Raw genomic sequence first — 20,387 nt, forward strand, 5'->3', positions numbered from 1 at the left:
TGATTGCTACCCACAAGTTTTCCAATGATAAATTATGTACTGCACTTTAGTGAAACCGTTAGCATAGTTATAAATCACCTTAAGACTACTGTTGTTTACAAGTTTACAAAATAGCAATTGTCTTAGTATTTAGCCTTGTAAGATGCTGCACTGTCACAATGCAAGTCAAAGACAATGAGAGCTCACTTCTTGGCATGGTTGGTGTAGAGAGGTTTTTAATCTGTGTAGGGAAAGGAATAGGTATTCTTGTATATTTATAATTGGTAATGGTTAAATATAATAAATTCATGTACGCATTTGTTTAGCAAATTACACTGTGACAGTATAATTTGAAAATTATCTTTGTTAGGCAGTATTCACTAACTGATACCTTGTGAAGGTGGGAGTCTTGTGTTATTCCTGGCTAATATTTATCTGCTCTCTGGTATTCAGCAAGTTGCGGCTTCGCCGTAGTTTCCTCTTCAGAAAAATGGGTGCTGCCATGCTTTCTCTGGAGATTGCCTTGAGGTGTACCAGGATACACTGAGATTATATGCCAGTGGTAGATCTGTGAAAATCTGATTGAGAAACGTGTGCTGAGGCATCTAGCCTTCGCTTTAGCAGGAGATGATATTAAAGAGGAATGTTGCTAATGGGAGATCCAGAGGCTACAAGTTATTTAGATCAAAATTACTAACTGTTGTTCAGTCGGAGAGGGTGAAAGAAATTAGGAAGAAGTATAGGAAAGTGTAGATACAGCTGTAAGTGGAGGAAGAAACTATTAACAAAGTTGGAAGAAACTTTTGGTCTTAAAAATCTGAAGTGTTAAGCATTCCCAAAACTGACTTTTGTTGCTAATCAGTTTTCTTTTTTAAAGTAATATTAATAAAAAGATAATGAGGAAATAATTAAGTATCCCTATGTACTAAATAAACATACTGAGCCCAAGAACTAGAGGAATGCTTTGGTTTAAAGATGGTAGAGTAGAAAATGAAGTCAAGTCAGGATGCTACCAGATAGGAGGAATACTATACCACAGGAGAAATCACAATAAATGCATACAATGCTCTGAAGTGACATAGTAGTTTATTCACTGAAACTATGAAAGAGCTGATGAAGGAAATCACCTCACTGTTACCCATTTGGCCATGTTGCAGGTATAGGCTGGGGTGGGGAGTAGTGAGAGGGAAGCAAAATGGAATAAGTACATCTAAAAAGTAGGAGTGGGGAGGTAGTCAGGACTGTCTCAGAACTGTTAGTTTGATCTCACTGGTATTTAAGGTATTGTTTTTAAAATATATATATATATATATTAAAAGAGAATAAAAAGTCATGAGATAAAAGGGAAATTGAATAAAATGCAATGCTGAATTTAGCAAAGGTAGATTTGCCAGGCGACCCTAATGCTTGTGTGCATAGAGAACTCATCTTTTAAACAAAGCATAGTGGAGATGATCTGCCTCAATTTCAGTGAAGTTTTTGGCATGTTTCTCAAGGGAAACAACTTGTGTAGATGAGGGTCAGCAGAAGATGGCTGAAGAACCAGTTAAAGCCCAGATGGCAACAGATATCGTGGAAAAGAGAAGTTCCCATCTGCAAGTAAGCTTTAGTAGAACTTGTTAAATATTGTCCTTTGGGGTAAAATGGGAAGTGATCCTGGGATGTGTTAGTGGAGATGCAAGATGCAAGTATATTTATGCAAGCTCAGCAGTGATGGTTGTCCATTTTCAAGATGTGCTTTTGGAGTGTGAGACAGTGATTTGATGGCACAGCTGCGTGTACAACTGGCTGTTTGCTCTGTAAGGGTTTTTGCTGGGGGTGAGGGGAGAAAGACTGCCTACTTGTCTCACCCTCGCTTCTGCTTGCCAGCAAGAGATGGCTTTTTCCTCCAGAAACGATTGCGTAGCAAAGAGGAGGAGACTCCAGGTGTACCAGAAGAGAACTTATCTACCATGAATCATACTTGAGTTTGCTCATTGTTTTGATTAGGTCTCTCTGAGAGAGAGAGCTTTCTGAAGCAGATTTCAAGTCTCTGAGACCTGGTCTGTGAGTTCCGCTTTTGTGCTCCTTTAATCTTAAAAATTATGGCACATCTGAATGTTAGGGGGTTGGATATGGCTGTTTTGGTGACTTTACTCCAGCTAGTCAAAGGCAAAATTGACTTCGCTTCTGTGATGAATTCAACTTGTAGAAGCCTGTGGTTCTGGTGATCCTCATTTCAGTTCCCATTCTGAACATCTGTATTTCTTCAGGTCATGCTTAGGAAATTTCAGATCATTCACACCAAGACTGCTTTTTCTCTGAGATCAAAATCTGAATATAGATCACAGCAGAAGAACACAAAGTATTACAGTTTAATTGTCTGATGAAGATCTTTCATTCTGAATAAAAAGAAAAAAGATTAATTCCAAGGAAGGATGTCCCTGTTGCGCAGCACTGCAAGAAAGGCTTACAGCAATGGAGGGTGAGGTTTTGGGCAGCCTTCATGAGAAGGTGTTAGCATTACATGAGTTACAGTGGGTTGTGGGATGATTATTTGACTATTGAAAATCTACCTTTTTCATATGGACTGGAGGGAAGCTTTTTCTATTAGATTTAAAATACTTGGCTTCGGGATCAATGGAAAGGGCTACTGATGGCTAGATATTGACTTACTTCATCTGGTCATGCAGAGTAACCAGTATGAAAAAGTCTTATCAATCATGCTTGATGTTATGACAGAGCAATTCTGCAGTTATGCCTCAACAGACAGAGATACTTCTCCAACTGGAGTATTTGGGGCTGCATACAAACCTCATGGAATTATTTACACTTTCAGAGCATTTCCTACATTTTATAAATCTTGACCTAGCGTATGTGAAATAAAGGACTCTACAGCTGCAGCCTTCACTTAGAAAGATGCTGCTTTTTATATCTGAGTTAATACATTATGGAAACTGAAGAGAATAAATAGAGGTATGTATGCATACGAAATAACATAATAAACAGCAGTAAATTGTTAAAATAGCCTTTAGTTCAGTGCTTTGTTGATCTATGGCAGTTCTCATGGAAGGCAATAAAACATTTAGATCACATGTTCATGTTGTAGTGCATGAAGTAAATGTAGATATGCATGTTTTGAAAATTTATCATAAAGGGCTGAAGCTTTGAAATAGCACATGGAAGAAGTTGCCTCCAAACTGAAATTCACAGGCTGTCAGTGGACAGAAATATCCCAGTTCAGTTTAGCAGTTTTACTGCCTAAATTTTCCAAATCTTAATCTGACATGCGATGATATTAATATAAAGGAATCTGTAGATTAAGTCTTGACTTTGAAAGAAGCTGATTATGTGCTGTCTAACAGCTCTGGTTGTAATTACTTAGACAACGTGCTATGCTCAGAAAAGTTAATGCTAACCTTGAACAACCATATGGAGTGCTGAGTGCTGCTGGTGCTGCTTTTTTAAGGGTTAAATGTGCACTTTATTCTGTATTCATGTATGCACATATGAAAAATGAGTTGTCCCAGACAGTTCACTGAGCACCTCAGTTAAGTCTAAATGTATGGGACACCATTTCAAGTGCGGAAGGGTGAAGAAAGCTCGTTGGTGAGGATTAAGATCTCCATCTGTTAAGTTTGCACCGATGATAAAACACATGCTCCCAGTTGGAACAAGATGCATTAAAAGAGCAATTTCACTTCTACTGCCTAGCAACAATGTCATTGAGCACCTGCAATAGTTTAAACATTAAGCATAATTGGCTTTGCTTGACATAAATCTGTAGTTTTGTAAATAAGAGCAGTTGAGTTTCCATGTAATACCAATTAGCTATGAGGAATGCTTTGTTTGTTGAAGCCTGAAGCTTTGCAGAGGAAAGAGGGAGCTGTTAAGGCTCAGCAGTAGTAGTCAGAAGATAGAACCCAGATCAGACATTGCATAGACTTTGAGTGCTCTTGTGCAAATTCAGAGTCTGGTTCTCTATCTGTGAAATAAAGGAATAACATTCCCAAGTCTTTTTTGGTAAAGAACTCTGAGTGCATCTGATTAAAATACTGTGCAAATAATTTTACAGCATTAAACCAAGATCTGTGGGTCTGTGCTAGATTTAATTTCCCTTCTTTTAGGTAGAACTTCTAGTACATCTGAAAATCTTGGGCACATATCCTATAATTTTCTTTTCTGCCCGTTTCCGGAGGAGGTGCCTGACCTGCTTTATATAAAAACCATTCTTGCTTAGCTTCTCGTTCTTGTTCTGCATCTGTGGGAAGGAGTCGAGAAGCCTTCCTCATGGCCCCAGAACTAAATGTTTTAGACTTCAGCTTGGTGTCTGTTTGCTGTAACATAAACTAACATGTCTTGGCAGGGACAGACGTAACTGCCTTCCAGAGTGTGTTTTGTAAGACTGTTTTTATTTAATTCTTTCAAATAAAAATAGTTTCACAAGTCTCCTCACTGTGTCTCTGCTCTAAATAGAGTACAAATTACCATTTCCTTTTTACCTCCCTGATCTGAAACAATCCTCACTGAAGTAATATTCTGTTGGCTTAGTTCATCAAATTATTCTAGCTTCAGTCTCTGCCTGTAACTCAAAGTATAGATTTCCTTATTTAGAGAAAGTTGATGGAGAAGTTGACATGTGAACCTTATGCAGTCTGCTAGTGCTAGTACTGGCTTTTAAAGTTAGTTAATCAGTTCTTATGTGCAGAGAGAGTTAAACTAAAAAGAATTTACCTGGTAATGATTTTTCTGTATTTTGGAGATGCTTACTTTCTGCAGAGGACTGAACAGTGCACACTAGGAATAACAAATCATGAAGGCATGCTTTTTGTTGGGCATGTGCACACTCTCAAGAAAACAAGCAGAAATTTACTTAAAATATTGTATGATTAGCATCTCTTCCTACTTTTCTTTTTTTGTTTGTTTTTTAATTTAAAACGAAATGTAGAGTAAGCATACATAGTTTGATTGAAGGGTAGCCCACCTCTTTCCAAACACCAGCGTTTTGTGTGGAGCCAAAATATGCTCATTCCAATCATCTAATACTCTTCTGAGGACAAGTACATATCTAGATAATACCTCAGTTATTAACTTTACAGTTTGAGAGTTGTGCTACTTTCCTTGTAGTGTGGGAAACTCCTGTTCAAGTGTTTGCTGTTCCTCCTCTGGAGCAGTTTAGTTTAGAGCAGTGGGTGGAAACTGAGTCTTCTATATCCAGCAGAGTATCTGTGAGATGGAGGCTGAACGCAGGTGTGTGGGGTTCTTTTGACACAGTTTTTTATTTAATGAGAAATAATACAAAATATCTTTTTCATGTTCAACTTGGAGAAAGAAATGTCTTTTTCTTTTTTTTTTTTTTTTTAAGATTTCAAAACAACAAACAATGCCACAAAATCCAATAGAAAAAAAAAAAGCAAATTGTCTGGAAACAAAGGAACAAAAACCCTGAGCAGTCAACATTTGTCCTCCCTGCTTTGTAGCCTGTGAAAAAGCATCCTTTGAAAACAGATCCCAAATGCTTTCCTTGTCCTGTCTTGTGAACTTCAGAAGATCTCTGAGGTTGGGAATGGTAGTTGTAGGAGCACTTGAAAAGAGCTTGGCAAGTTTTCTCAGCTTTGCTATAGGGACTGTCAATGAATGCAGTATGTAAGTACTGTCTACTTGGCTAGCTGGCAGAAGGAGGGTACCTTTGAAAGCCAAAAAAACCAAAAACCTCAAATTCAAAAGCAATTTTAAATAGTAACTAGAGGTTACCAGAAGGTGCTGCTTGAAAGCTAATCCAGCACTATGTGCAATTCTGCATTTCTTTACGTTGTCTCCTGTTGTCTTGAAACTGTTACTTTTAAAATGTTCGGTATATCAGGTAAAAAAAATATAGAAACCTGAGAATTTAATAACTTGCTGACAGATGATAACCTCTTCAACAAGCTTTGTCCTTGTTTATAAAGAGTTGTCACTTAATGGAAATGCTTTTAAAGCTTAAACTCTTTGTAAAGTAAACTTCAATGTCGGGAATGCTATATAAAACTTTAAACACCAAAAGTTCTGTATATATTTTCTGTGAAAAAGGGCAAGAGAACATTCACACACTTTAAGGGGAGTGCTTCAATGCAGAATCCAAATATATAAATTACATAGGTTTTGCAAAAATAAGTAAAAAGCTTCAATAACAGAGCAGAAAACCATACCAGAGAGAGAAGGTAATTATTACTGATTTGAAAATGATGTTGCTGTCTTGTAGGAAAGCCTTCTGTTGCTACTTGGAATAGGAGATTCTAGTTTACCAGAGTATGTGAGAGTGAATGGAGGTCTCCTCTGTTACAATACACAGAGGCTTTAAAATAAAACAGAATAAAAATAGAAGTAAATACACCGTCAGAGATGGAATGCTTATTTCTTTTACTGCTTGTATTTCAAAAATTGAACGTAACAAGGATACTCTTGTAGCACTGAATGAAATGGTTATAGGGTTTAACTTTGTTAAACTCAGTTAACCATTTTATCCAGTGCTACAAGAGTTTAACTAAGTTAAACCTAGACTTTTGTGATATCTTCTTTTTCTCAGTACCAAACTGAAATACCAGTTGATTGATTATTGCTTCTGCAAAGTTTGTTCACCTGATTATTGGCTTGAATGAACAGTTTTCTCCTCAGATTTTTGTAATACCAGCTCCTGTTGTCAAGATAGTTAACTAAATCGTCGCGATTCTGTTTTAGTTCTTTCCCTCAGTTTGCATTTTCAAGCCATCTTCCTATGCAGCTGGTGGCTGTTACACCTAGCTTTTGACATTCTTTAGAACACTACATTCTCACTTTCTTTCTTGGAGCCTTTTAAGATGCTGTGAGTTCCAAATAATCACTTGCGCAGATGCTCATACATTTTTTTTTAGATACTCATGCAGTACCGAGGCGGGCTCAGGCATGTAGATCCCTCAGAAATGCTCAGAGAGAGTGGCCCAATTTAAATTATCTATTGAACGCTGAAACACAAATTGCACATGAAATCCCCAAGCTTCAGGGGTCTCTGGCAGGTCACATCCTACCAGTCACTCAAACATTTAGTCAGTGCTACCCCCGTGCACCTATGAAACTGAGGCTGTTTGACACCTCTGAGAATATTTCTCATGTTAGATCTGTTGTAAATGAGCACATGGTCCAGAATAATTAATGGTAACACTTCAGTCCTTTTTTGACAGAGTTGTGTTTCTTATGCAGTTTGTGCTGGTCTGTCTATTTAACTGCAACCAGCCATGCCTGAAAGACAGGAAAGAACAAGACGGACAAGTGTGTCAGTGAGTGAACCTCTTTTCTGTAATTAGAAATGCACAGGGAATAAATTATTCTCCAATTCAAGCTGTCCAGCTCACACTAATAATAACAACCCAAGAAGCAATCTGTTTACAAAAATTAAAACTGAATTTGTGAGACTCTAGTGAAAAGACAGGTTCTGCTGGTTAGTCCTGTTCTGGTTTATCCCACTGACGGGGCTCTGTCTGGGCATTACAGGTACTTTCAGGCTGGACTGCATGGTGATTTCATGCATGTGGTTTCTATCATGTCAGAGTAACTAAAACCGCTTTAGTCAGAGCTTACCGTGGCAACTCTGGGCCAAACTCATCCTGCTAAATTCGTGATAGGTAAGGAACAAATGCAACAAAAGAAAAGTATGAGGAACTTGTTCTAAGACTTTCTGTTATGGCTGAGAACACTTCTTGATACTACTGAGTTCAGTCATCTTCCAACTTGCATGGGCATAACTTTTTCTGTGGAGGTAAGGGGAAGGAACCAATGGCTTGGCTTTTGCTTTGTTTCTCTAAATATAATTTCTTTGAGCTCATTTGTATCACTTATTGATAAAGATTTATTATAAATTATTCTGAGGGGGGCCTGACAATTCTTAAACCATGAAGACCCTGCCTTAGCATCACAGCCGTAAAATTAATGGCCAAACTCTTCCTTCTCTGGGCTCTAGGACAAAGAGTGTTGACAAGATCTTAAAATTTGGGGCCCCAAAGCATCTTAAGGGACTCAAACTGTTTTTGAGCTTTTTTTCTAAACTCTCATCAGCCTTAATTTTGTCTACTTTCTAATTGTAGCACCTGATTAAGAGGCAAAAAGCTGAGTGCTGGAGAGTGCAAAGCACTCTCACTTGACTTCAGCTTGGGTTGAAGTGGCAGTGTCACTCCTTGAGAGCAGAGGAGGTGCTGGAAAGTTGCCTTTCCAGCAGGCAGCCTGAAAATAAGAATGTGCAGTCTCCATTTTAAAACCGGGAAAGTAATCAGGTCTTGGGATTAGATACGTTACTTATGCTCCTTTAGAGCCAAAAGCTATAAGGAAACTGCTCAGAATTCGAGCAGCTGTCATAAAGCATCTCTGACATTTTTAAGCAATCTCAGATCTTCGGATGAAGAGTCATGATAGTAACTCATATTTTTGGAATGCTGAAACATACACAATGAATTCTCACTGTCAGACAACATGTTTCAGAAGAGAGTATTGACTACAAGAAGTCATCCTAACAGGTATCACTTTTTATTATTGTTGTTAAATGTCAACAAATCACTTGAGCCGTTTCGTTCTTCATACAAAGTACATGCATTATGGTCAGTTGCTGATCTGACAGTACAGATGAGATCCAGGGGAGAGAACAAAAGCTGTCTAAAGATTATCTGGCATATTATGTATTTACATCACTTCAAACCAAGTAGAACAAGCTTGAAGAGTCACTGGACAGTAATTCAGAGTACCTAATTAATTTAATTGCAAACCATGAAATTCTCAAATTAATTTATTATTCAAATATATTCATGCATTTCCCTCCCCCAGGGCATTTTCCCTAAAAAAAACCCTGCCTTTTCAGTGTAGTTCAGTTTGCGAATGTCTGAAATGCACACAAAAGAATAGCATTAGTATGTCAGACTTGAGATCTTTCTAACAGGCTGTGAGGGAGAGGCAAAGGGGAGAATGTGATGGTCTGCTTGTGCCCTGCCCAGCACTCAGGCTGAAGGAGTTATCCCAGATTCTGTGTTTCTGGTCATCCTATATTGGTAACTAAATATTATACCATTGCTAATCAAACCTCATGCGATTTTCAAGTGGATTGTGTTCTAGTGAAATGTGGTGTTTACTGTTTGGATTTGTTTTCTAGCTCTCTGCTAGCTACCTGTGCTCTTGTGGTTTCTATGCCATGTTCTTTTCCAGTCAGCTTTGGCCAAGTGTCACCACTGCCCAGGCTTCTAGAAGCAGTAGGAAGCACGAAGAAGAGGGAATGCACGAACTGTTCACTTTCGCTCCTCAAATAGTGTTTTGTATGAATAATTGCTGCCTTCCCACAGCTTTTCCGTTCAATGCCTAACATCAACTAATGGGAGGATGTGGGGATAGAGGAAGTACAGGGGGTTTTGGGGGGGGTTCTTTTTCACAGCCTCTTGCTGCAAAAAAAGGAGCTTTCAAGGTCTGCACACAAAAGAGGTACAGGTGATTTGAAATTTGATTTCAGACTACAAGTAGGAAATTCCTTTCATGGAAAAATGGCATGATCTCATTCCTTTTTGACATAGTAATAAGCAAAGCACTTTTTCTTTTTCTTTTTTTTTGGATGGCAGAATTGGGTCTGACCTTCAGTCATGTGACACAGTAGATAAGGATGAGCTGACGTTAACACTTCAGCTTACTACACCTTCGTGTGAACTCAAACCTCTCATACGACCTGACCTCAAAATAGGACACGTAGAAGCAGACTTCCTGGTGGATTTTTTGTTTTGCTTTCCTTTGCCTTGTCTAGCTTTCATCCCAACAGTGCCCTCAAACCTTTGATTTGGAGAGCACTCCACGGCATTGCAGATGTTCTCTTGTTACTCTAACTCCTTTGGATGCTTTTGACTGGCAGCTGCTCAGTGGTCTGGTGCCGACATGCCTGTTCCTCCTCACCTGTACTCTCACCTGCTACAGCACTGGGGTCTTTTCCGTTTGCCTCACTGCACACAGTGCTCCAATCCAGGCTTCCTGCACACCTCGGGAGAAGCAGTTCTGCTTTCTGGCTCCCTCCAAGATCTGTCACCCAGCCTCACTCCGTGATGCATTATTAAGTGTGCAGCAGATGCCAAGTGAATTTGGTGGGAACTGTATTCAAAGAGTATTTCTCTCCCAGTGCCTGTGGGCTGCTGCTCCCCTGCTCTCCAGTTTGCTTCTGTACGTGCAGGTGTGCGTGTTGCATCTGCGTGCATTGGGGATTTGGCTACTGTGGGAGTCATCACTGGCTATGTCCTCGCACACTGCCCGCTCTTTGTCAAATCTGCTGCTTTTTTTATCTGCCAGCCTGATGATGTCTGTGTTGCATTCAAGGAACAGTGGGGACATCCAGTGGTCACATGGGTTAAAATTAATTACTCCAGATCCTGTCAGCAAGATCAGATTTCCAAGCTTTCTTGTTTTCTCAGCGTTTGACTTGTTTTTCATCATAGCTCATTATGCTGTAAAGTGCCTGACAGAAGGTTGGGATGACTTCTTTCTCTCTTGTCTTTTTCTTTTTTTTCCCCCCTGTGTGATGTTGTTTCATACCTATCAGCAACTGAAATCGGGAAATTGAGTTTTTCTCAGAAGAAAATGTGGGTATCTCTTAATTGCATTTCAAATGAAGAATTCAAGAGAAATAGGAAGGGAAATATTGGCTATTATTCCGAATGCATAACACTGGAATAAGGAGTAAATATACGTTATGTGGATGGACACTCTTCAAAAAAAAAGTTTCAATGAGAAATAATCACAACTTGAACTTTTAATGCAACTTTTTCAATTTATCTCATACAAAATTCATGTGCACCTTGGTTCATCCTGGAGTCTGTAATGAGTCTGAGAGGAGCTGTCTCGCTCCCTTTTCCGAATGTGCTGGTGATCAAATTCAGTCACTTAGCTGGTGCCATTCCAGGAGCTCCTAATGTTCTAGTTAGTATCGGAGCAGCAAAATGTCTATCTGCTGCGCATCAGTGTAGCCAACTTTGATGCTCCCTGTTTTGATTCGCATATGTGCAAAAAAGAACATTAATCTTCCAGGTTTAAAGAAAGCATATAGAAATCTAATTTCATTTTGCTGTTGTTATTATTGTTAGAAATAAAGAAAGATTATTATATGTAATATTATAATAATCCTCTTAGCTCACCTGACTCTGGAAACACTGGCTTTTTGTTATTGCCAAACTCCAAATTAATTTAAATTAAATCTGATTGCTCCTGAGCAGTTTTCTGTTTCCACGTTGAGATAAAATTTGTGGAAGCCTTGGGAGAAATTCTTGTAGAGGTCACCGGCCTGATCATAAAATGTCTTTAAAATTTTTATGGTCCTTTAATGGAGTGCTATTGGATAATTCCTCTGGGAAAGGATCTAGCTCTGTAATAAACCCTTGTGAAGGAATGCTGCAGCTTCAGTACAGCTCTCATCAATTCTTTTCCCCAAATTTGCATGTAGTACCTACGTGCAGCGGCCAGTACAGATTCCTTAAGCGTTTGCAAAAATATAGCGCACAAATTAAGCAAGAGGAAAGTAGTAGATTTTAAATGTTACGTTGACAAAAGATTATGACAATTTGAATGAGTAAAATCCTTCTGAGGAAAAAGCATTTATTTAAATGCATCTGACAGCTGGGCAGGTTTCATTAAGTTATGTCCACTTTATTTGTGAAATGACAGTTGGCTTCTGTCAGTGTATCGTGACGGTCAAATTTCATAAATCCTTAATCCTACCTGGGTAATGGAGGCGGTGGGAATGCCAGACTGAAAAAGCTGTGCTGTTCTCCCGTTTTGTGTTCTTCTTTGCCCATATTCTCCCATGAAAATTAATCTTCAAAGCTTTGAACAAACATCAGATGGCAAATCATGGGCATGTGTGAATTTATGTTAAAAAAGTGTGTTCACGTACCTATCAAATTCCTAAAAGCGAGGCTCTCTTCAGGCCAGCTCTGTAGCTCATATTGTCCAATGGAAATCTGATCAGCATCGAATGTTCTTAGTGATACCAAGCTTTGGAACAAGCTTATTTCTAAGGGTAGAATAAATGCTGTGTACTCGGTATTTACACATCACTGTCAGTAATATACTGACCATTTTTCTCTATTTCAAAAAATAAATAAATGAATAAAGGGCACTTTAGGACATGTGTAGGGGTAGCCAGGAAGTGTCAGGGCTGCACATCCTGAGTAGCCAGTCATCAATCAGCTCAGAAGCAGAGCTAAGTGCTGCGAGGCAGCTCACCTGTTTCCTCCTCCGCTTCTTTCTGGAGGGAGCTGCTGCTTATACTTAACATCTCCAAACAACCTATGGTAACACGCATTTGAAGTTCTGCCAAAGGAAAGTGTAGCAGCATTTGACAGTAACGGATATTGTGAAGATAGATTTTTTTTGTTTGGTTTCTTTTTTTCCATTTCTTGAGATGAGCCTTTCCGTTTTTGCTTGAAGTTTCGCTTGATTAATGCATTCATTAAAGAGAAGTGACGGTAATGATTAAACAAAAACATCTTTAAAATGCAGAGTTCATTTCAACCCATTTGGTTTTGTTGCGCACAAATTGGATTGGCATTGCATCCTGCACAGCAGGTACTCCACTTGAAATCAAAGACAGATGCTTTTATAGGATTAGAAAGGATATCTTGAGGGGTGGAGGAAGAGGCTGAGGTGGGGGGTTTTTGTTACTTTCTCTTTTTTATAGTGCTTTTTAGTAAAAATGCAAAATGAATAGTGATAATACTGCTGTTTTGTCTGCCTTGAGAACTAATAATATTGTTTGCTTACAATTAAAAGGAAATAAAAAGCTCCATTGTAACTTGAATCGTTAACAAATCAAGAATACTTAATTGAGAATCTTTCTCTCATAAATAGCTAATGGCACCTGTGTCTATTTGAATTTTAATGCTAAATATCTCTGAATGAAAATAAATATTTGACTGCTGAGTCATATCAGGCAGCCACATTAAATCGTTATTATTATTATTATTATTATATTGTCATCCCACAGTGTACATATCTTTAAGAGATTCACAAAGAGTTTAACCTCGTACATGCTCAAACAGAAACCCCTGAGGGAGCTGCAGCAGGGAGGGGAAGGTAGTTGGTTATGATAAGTATAACCAACGCACGACTCTTGAATGGGTGATCTCAAAGTGCCTTCAGCACTTCAGTGTTGATCTTCCTCAGATGTCCTGTAGTCAGTTGTCTACAGAAACAAAGAGAGGGGCAGGCCTTGGCTCACTGCTACAATTTTGGTGGTACCTTCCATTTAAAATGCACATTTGGATGTTTCTAGATGTGATCTACATGAGTCATAAGAGAAAATCGTGTTTGGGTGAAATAACATCTTGAGCATCCACAGCCCATCAGCAAAGTACAAGCCAGCATTTCCTGTAGAACATTTTGAGATTGTTTGGCATACAAAATGACCATATCATGCTACATTCACTTTGGTCTCCAGAACTGGAGCATGTACGTTCTCAGTATATTGATGTACCTAATCATCCAATATTTCTGCACATTATAGCTTTTCAATTAGTGACTACTATAGTTAGCACTGTTTGCTGCTTTCCACATAGCCATAAATATGCAATGGAATGTATTTCCAAAATAGTTTGTATCTAATCTCTTTCTAAAGATGTTTTGAAGAGCTGCTTCTGTCTCTTGGCACCACAAAGCATCAAAAACATTGGGTTTTGCCACTGTAAATATCTATTTATTTATTTATTTATTTATTATGTATTATCTTTAGTCAAATCTTAGCCTGGGCAGTAAATAAGGGGGATTGAAAGGAGAAGCAGCTTTCTGAGAAAATCTACTTTTTTTTTTCTTCAGTGTTGTTAATTTCCTTAATGTGTCCAAAAATTTTGCTTACATTCAGGGTTCACTTCTGTGCGTTATTCAAATACAACAGATGGAGTTTAGTTAACCCCCAGCAATTTGTTGTTGCATTTTGAAACAATAAGGAAAGAAACATTGGGAAACAAGATAGAAATACCACATATTCCAAGAGATTCAAATTTTTATTCACTTTATTTCTTTAGGCAATATTTTGTCATGTGCTTTGAGTTTCATTTCAGTTGCTACAATAGGTTACTTCAAGATTACGAGCGTCATGACTGCAATGGACTTTTGTTTGGGCTTCAATTCCAGGTTTCCTTTTGCTGACTGATTTAGCAAAGTCTTCAGAGAGGATCTGAGATGTACCCACTATTATTTGCATGAGTATAGTGCGACTGACATGATTTTTTCAGCCCTGGAGTCCTAAAATACCCGTATAGAGTTTGTATTTCTATTTTTATAGTTTTTTTTTTAATATTTTCTACATTGAATATGGTTTACAGAAGCTAAAAACTGTATTTTTATTTTGTTTATCATATCACAGTAAGGAATAGCATTTTGTTACTCTTGACTTCACAGCTTCAGAAATACTCTTAATCTGCAAATTATAATTGTATCCCAAGACTCTTGCCTGATTTTACTTACAAAGCTGATCTCATTTATTTTTCTCAGTTTTTTCAATTTTGAATTTTTCACTTTTTTCAATTTTGTCTAGCACTGAAATTCTTTATCTATGTTCCATATGAAAGTTAAAATGAATTCGTGACTGCTTGTTTCATTTTGTCTGTTCTTCATAATAAAGGATCGCTCTTAACCTGTATAGCTCACATAGCCTTGACCAAGGGAATAAATCAGTCAGCTTCTGTTGCACATTTTTGCTTGTCCTACTTGAGAAACAAACTTTGTCATTTATCTATAAGCACTCTTTCACTGTGACTCTCTCATTCAGTTCTTAAAGCAACGTCCAGACTCCCAGGGAATGTGTTCATTCTTAGATATGAACTGAAAGCAAAAGTAGAGGTCAGAAATTGTAGAGATAGATTTTCTATCCCTAAGAGACAATGAAAATAAACATTTTTTGCATAAGAAGAATCTGTTTCTGCTCCTTTTATCAGTATATAAGCTATTAAAATGGTTGAGATTTTCAAGAACTCAGTAATAAATATTTGCTTTCCATTGAATTTTTGAGAGAGATGCATTCTTTTAAATTAATGAACAGAGAAACAGTTTGCTTACTCAAGAACAGTATCCCCATTAAGAAAAGATGTGGTATTTATCATGAAGCAATCAACTTAATTGCCTTCGATTATGAATTTGGCTTGGATTTTTGGGTTTCCGCCACCACGGTTTTTAATAGCACAAATGAATTTTTCATAGAATGAGAATTAAAATAAGTTCAAAAATTATGAATTCAAAGATACATTTTTCCACTGTGCATTCTTCTGGACTCCTGCTGGAAATCACTGACTCATGCTGTTATTGCTTGTCAGAAGAGCCATCCAGATGGGAAGTCTTTCTATATTAGCAGAGGCTGTAGGAAACAGGGAAGCGATCTTGAGGTCTTCCAAAGGCAAATCCAAGAGGCATGTGATCAACCTTGCATGGGGACTTGAGGACTTTTACTTCTGCATGGCTTCAGTAGTAGCTCAAATGTCTATACAGTCATGATGCTGTGAGCTTTGTGATCCACATAAGTTTTCAAGTTTATTTTCTCCATTGTAGCATGAAGTCTACAACAGGGTGGGCAATTTCCTTCTTCTCACCTTTAAAATAGGGCACTTCAGAACCACAGATGAGAAGATGCAGATTGTTTATATGCACAGTTACAGAAATGTAGATGACAGATTTGGGGGATTTCCAATCACCAATATTTCCCATTAAACCACGTCCCTCATTACAACATATAAATGTTTCTTGAATATCTCTACAGATGATGACTCTATCACATCTCTGGGCAGCCCTTTCTAGTGCCTGCCCACACTCTTGAAGAAGTTTTTCCTAATGTTCAACCTGAATCTCCCGTGGCACAGCCTGAGTCCATTCCCTCTAGTCCTATTGCTGGTTACATAAGAGAAGAGGCTGACCCTCCCCTCATCACACCTTTCTTTCAGATAGTTGTAGGGTGGTAAACTCACCCCTAAGCTTCCTCTTCTCCAGACTAAACAATCCAAGCTTTCTCAGCTGCTCCCTATAACGCCTGTGCTTCAGAACACCCACAGCTCTGTTGCCCTTCTCTGAACACACTCCAAGGCCTCAGTGTCTTTCTTGTAGTGAAGGGCCCAAACTCGAATACAGTACTCGAGGCGCAGCCTCACCAGTGCTGAGCAGAAAAATGATCACTTCCCTGCTCCTGTGGCAACACTATTTCTGATACAAGCCAGGATGCCATTGGCCTTCTTGGGTACCTGGGCACACTGCTGGCCCACATTCAGCTGAGTATCAACAAATACCCCTCAGTCCATTTCCTCTACACAAGAATAATTCATAAGTTTTGCAATAATAATTGCAAAGGACCCCTCAACTTTTTCTACTAGCAAGAAAAATATTGGTAAGCTGAAGAATTCTACTATGAACCTGGCATTCACAACCAACGTTTCACACCATAATTCACATACCATTTTCACTTCTTTCTCTGCTCCTGTGGTCAAAACACATCACCGGAGTTAATTTTTAGCAGATTCAGGAGATTTTCCAAGAATGAAGAAAGAAATCCTATTGAGGATGATGTAGAGGTTTGGGTTTTCTTTAAACAACATAAAAAAAAAAGCCAAAAACATATTTGTGTTGTCCTTTCTGCTTTGAGCACTGATTTCCCAGTTGGATTTGACGTTTTGAGAGATTGCTTTTATTTTTTATTGTTGTTGTTCTATTTTAATAGCCATTTTATCATGCAGTTTTTAATGCCTCTGATTTTCGTGGTTATGCTATTGAAAGACTATTTCAGAAAATACATTCCATTATGTACTTGAAAGCTGTTACTTAATTCTAAGTAAAATTTTAAATTTTTTATATCTCCCATACCTAAAAAAATTAATTTTGAGGCCAACCTAATTTAGAAATGTTATAATCTAGGAAAGTCAGGCTGCTATCTGACACACGTTAGTAAATGGTGACTTCTCCCAGTGGTAACTGCTGAATGTGTTTGTAGCTGTCATGAGATCATGCAGATGTGTTGTCTGACAAAAGTATTTTTGACTTACTTGTCAAATTTGAGAGGAGGTGTTGATGGAATGCATGGTTCAAAAGGGATGGAAGTGAATGAATACAATGTACGTCTGGAAAAGTCAGCTGGAAATGTATGAGTTAAATGTATATTGTTTTGTAGTAGGGAAAATTTTTAATCCCATTGCAAGTGTACTTTTTTTGGTGAAGGAAGTAATTGATATTTGGGACACAGAGGGACATAAATATTTTATTCAGTCTCCTAAATATAAAAGGAGTCATGTGGGTTCTTTCATGAACTTGTATGTTTGTAAGGTTTAAGATGAAGGAATTTATTCATGAATGTCGAGAAGCGAAGACACCATCAGCAACAACAGCTGCCTAAATCAGTTGAGACTGTAGTGACTTACATAGGTTTGGTTTAGATCTGCTTTTACTTTTGTGGGAATTGAGCTTGTAAACACTCACTCTTTTGAAAGAAAGTAAAAAAATCTCTGCAGGTGGTGACACACCTTTTTCTCTTAGTTGAATAAATCCCATCACCAATTCCTGTGTTCTTGTCCTTCCTTTGCACTGACAATGTGGTACTGAGCTACTAATATGAACTGCAAGAAAAGCCTAGATTTATTATTATTTTTTTTGGAAGGAACTTCTTAAATTGAACACTAATTGATCCCTCCTTGACAGAACAAAAGTGCCACAAGTTAACTGATTAAGATTTGGTGTTCATTTTCTTGAAGAAGAAACAAAACAAAACAAAACAAAAAAACATAGAAGTGAAAAACCTCATGATGACCGTGACTGGAGCTTCTGGATGAGAACGCTGGTTGCATCATGTACCTAATATGGTTGTTGGTTGCTTTTTAAGGATTTGTGTTCAGGTATTTAAAAAACAAGAAAATATCAGAGTGATGCAGTGGTCTCACATTCAGTCACACAGCAGGGAGAGATGTGTCAAGGTAGATGCAAGTGGTCCATGACACCACTGATTGTTCTGAATTAGAGAATTAAAACATCATCCCAATCCTGCCTATTTTTATAGAATCATAGAACCATTTGAGCTGGAAAGGACCCTTAAAGGCCATCCAGTCCAAACCCCCTGCAACAAAGAGAAACACCCACAGCTAGATCAGATTAGTCATAGCCCCATCCAGCCTGACCTTGAATCCCTCCAAGGAGGGGGCATCCACCACCTCGCTGGGCAACCAGTGCCTCACTATCCATTGTAAAAAAATTCTTCCTTGTATCCAGTATCTAAACCTCCTCTCTTTTTGTTTTAAAGCACTTCCCCTTATTCTATCACAACCGACCTTACTAAAAAGTCTGTCCTCTTCTTTCCTACATCCCCCCTTTAGATTCCTAAAGGTTGCTCTCAGGTCTCCCCAAAGCCTTCTCTTCTCCAGACTGAACAGCCCCAGCTCTCTCAGCCTATCTTACAAAAAAAAATTTCCTGTGGCATTTCCTAACACTTATGCATACTGTTGTTGTTGTTTGTTTTTTTTTTTCAGACGAGAACAGAAATTTGAAGGGTCTAGAGGAAACCCAGATCTTGCCTGTGTTCACCTTGTTGATGTGAGACTGCCATTCACTGCTGTACCTGGGCAGAGCTTTTACCCACGGCCATTCTCTAGTAAGGGACAGATGTGATTAAAGCAAGATGTTTAAATAGTGTAGTAGAAAAATAGAGTTGCGAATGCCTTCAGTTCACTGCATTCAGTTGCCTGATTTTCACCCTTTTCTTAAAACTATCCCCTGACAATCCCCACCTCTGCATGTGTGAAGACAGTGTGGGGCACGGCCCCAGTCTAACCCAAGAGGCAGGAAAGATGTAGCAGGCATGCAGATGTGAAGTAGAGGTGTGAGCATCGTTGTGAACACAGTTAGCAGGGGGTTGTCAGCCCTGTCAGAGCCTGTCCCCTCCTCTCAGCTCCCGCCTGGTTAAACAGAGGATACATCCAGAGTTGTTTTGAAAAAGCTCACCGAAAAGCAAGTATAATGGATTCACTAAAATTTGACTGGCACATTGCATTGTCTGCTCCCTGTTTATCCAACTTTGTTAATGTTGTTATCAATCCCTTGGGAAAATATTTTACTTAAAATCTGTGGTGTAGTCTCAGTTCTTTTTTCCTCTCATTATACTGCTTGCTGCCATTTGAGCACAGCACGTTGCTTGAAAAACCTTTGAAAATATAGATTGGGTGATCTATCTCTTTTAGACCATTCAGCGATGAAATTTCTACTGTACTACTTTATTGTGACATTACCTGCCTAGATAAAACCATTTTCTGTCTGAGAAAGGAGAGAAGCTGGCAGCGTCTACATAAATCGCGTTACTTATTTCAAGCTGAGACAGGGGCTCCCAAAGGGAGACCCTCGGGGACGCTTCCCTCCTCAACAGAAAACAAACAGAGATGAGGCTTGTTTCTGAGGGATGGGGATGATCAGTTTTGTAATGTTGCTGTTATTGCAATAAATATTTGTGGTCCAACTATTACAGTTAGGCTTAATAGCAGTTCCATAAGGTAACAACAGTCCATTGCCCAGTGACATCACACACTGTTACTTCATGACATCAAATAATTTTCCTCAATGCTGTCAGCTTGAGGAAGCCTGTTCAGCCCCTTCTCTCCCTTTACAGGGAGAGAAGTGATAGGGTGAGGGCTAACAGTTTAAAGTGCAGATTTAGATTGGACTTGGACTCAGATTTGGAAGAAATTCTTTCCTATGATGAGGGTGAGGCACTGGCACAGGCTGCCAGAGAAGCTGTGGATGCCTCATCCCTAAAAGTATTCACAGCCAGGTTGGATGAGGCCCTGGGCAGCCAAGCATAGTGGAAGGTGTACCTGCCTTTGGCAGAGCAGTTGGAACTAAATGATCTCTAAGGTCCTTTCCATCCCGAACCACTCCATTAATCTATGAACAGACAGCCCAATAGCTGTTAGAAAGTAAAGCATGTATGAAAGAAATACACCTTCCTTTTCCCAAAACACTTGACATTACCATTGCACTCCAGTTCCGCAGAAATGAATGGGTATTTTAAAATAATGTAACACAGGACTGCTTGTGCCAAAATTACTACTTTGTATGGCCTAGTTAGACATTATTTTCCGGTATTAGTGTGGGAGCTGTCGCATCGATTTGTGAAAGCACAAATTTTTGGTTACACTTTTTTTTTTTTTGTAAGCTGTTCACCCATTAATGTGCTTCATTATAGTCAGGTAAAATTCTTATCCTTGTTTTCCAGATGGCAGACAACAATCTTTAGAGATAACTAAATGGTGGAGCAGGACAGAATTTCTGGGAAAAAAAAAAAAGTCAGAAAACATTTATTCATTAAAACTCTTTTGCAGAAGCATATGCTGTGATGAAACTCCTGGCACAAAGTTTTTCCTGTGTCTGTAACAGAATTTAAAAGTAAGAACTTTTGT

Source organism: Cyrtonyx montezumae, unplaced genomic scaffold (genome assembly GCF_038088225.1).
Source record: "Cyrtonyx montezumae isolate F1298 unplaced genomic scaffold, pur_monq_1.0 scaffold_3, whole genome shotgun sequence".
Lineage (NCBI taxonomy): Eukaryota > Metazoa > Chordata > Aves > Galliformes > Odontophoridae > Cyrtonyx > Cyrtonyx montezumae.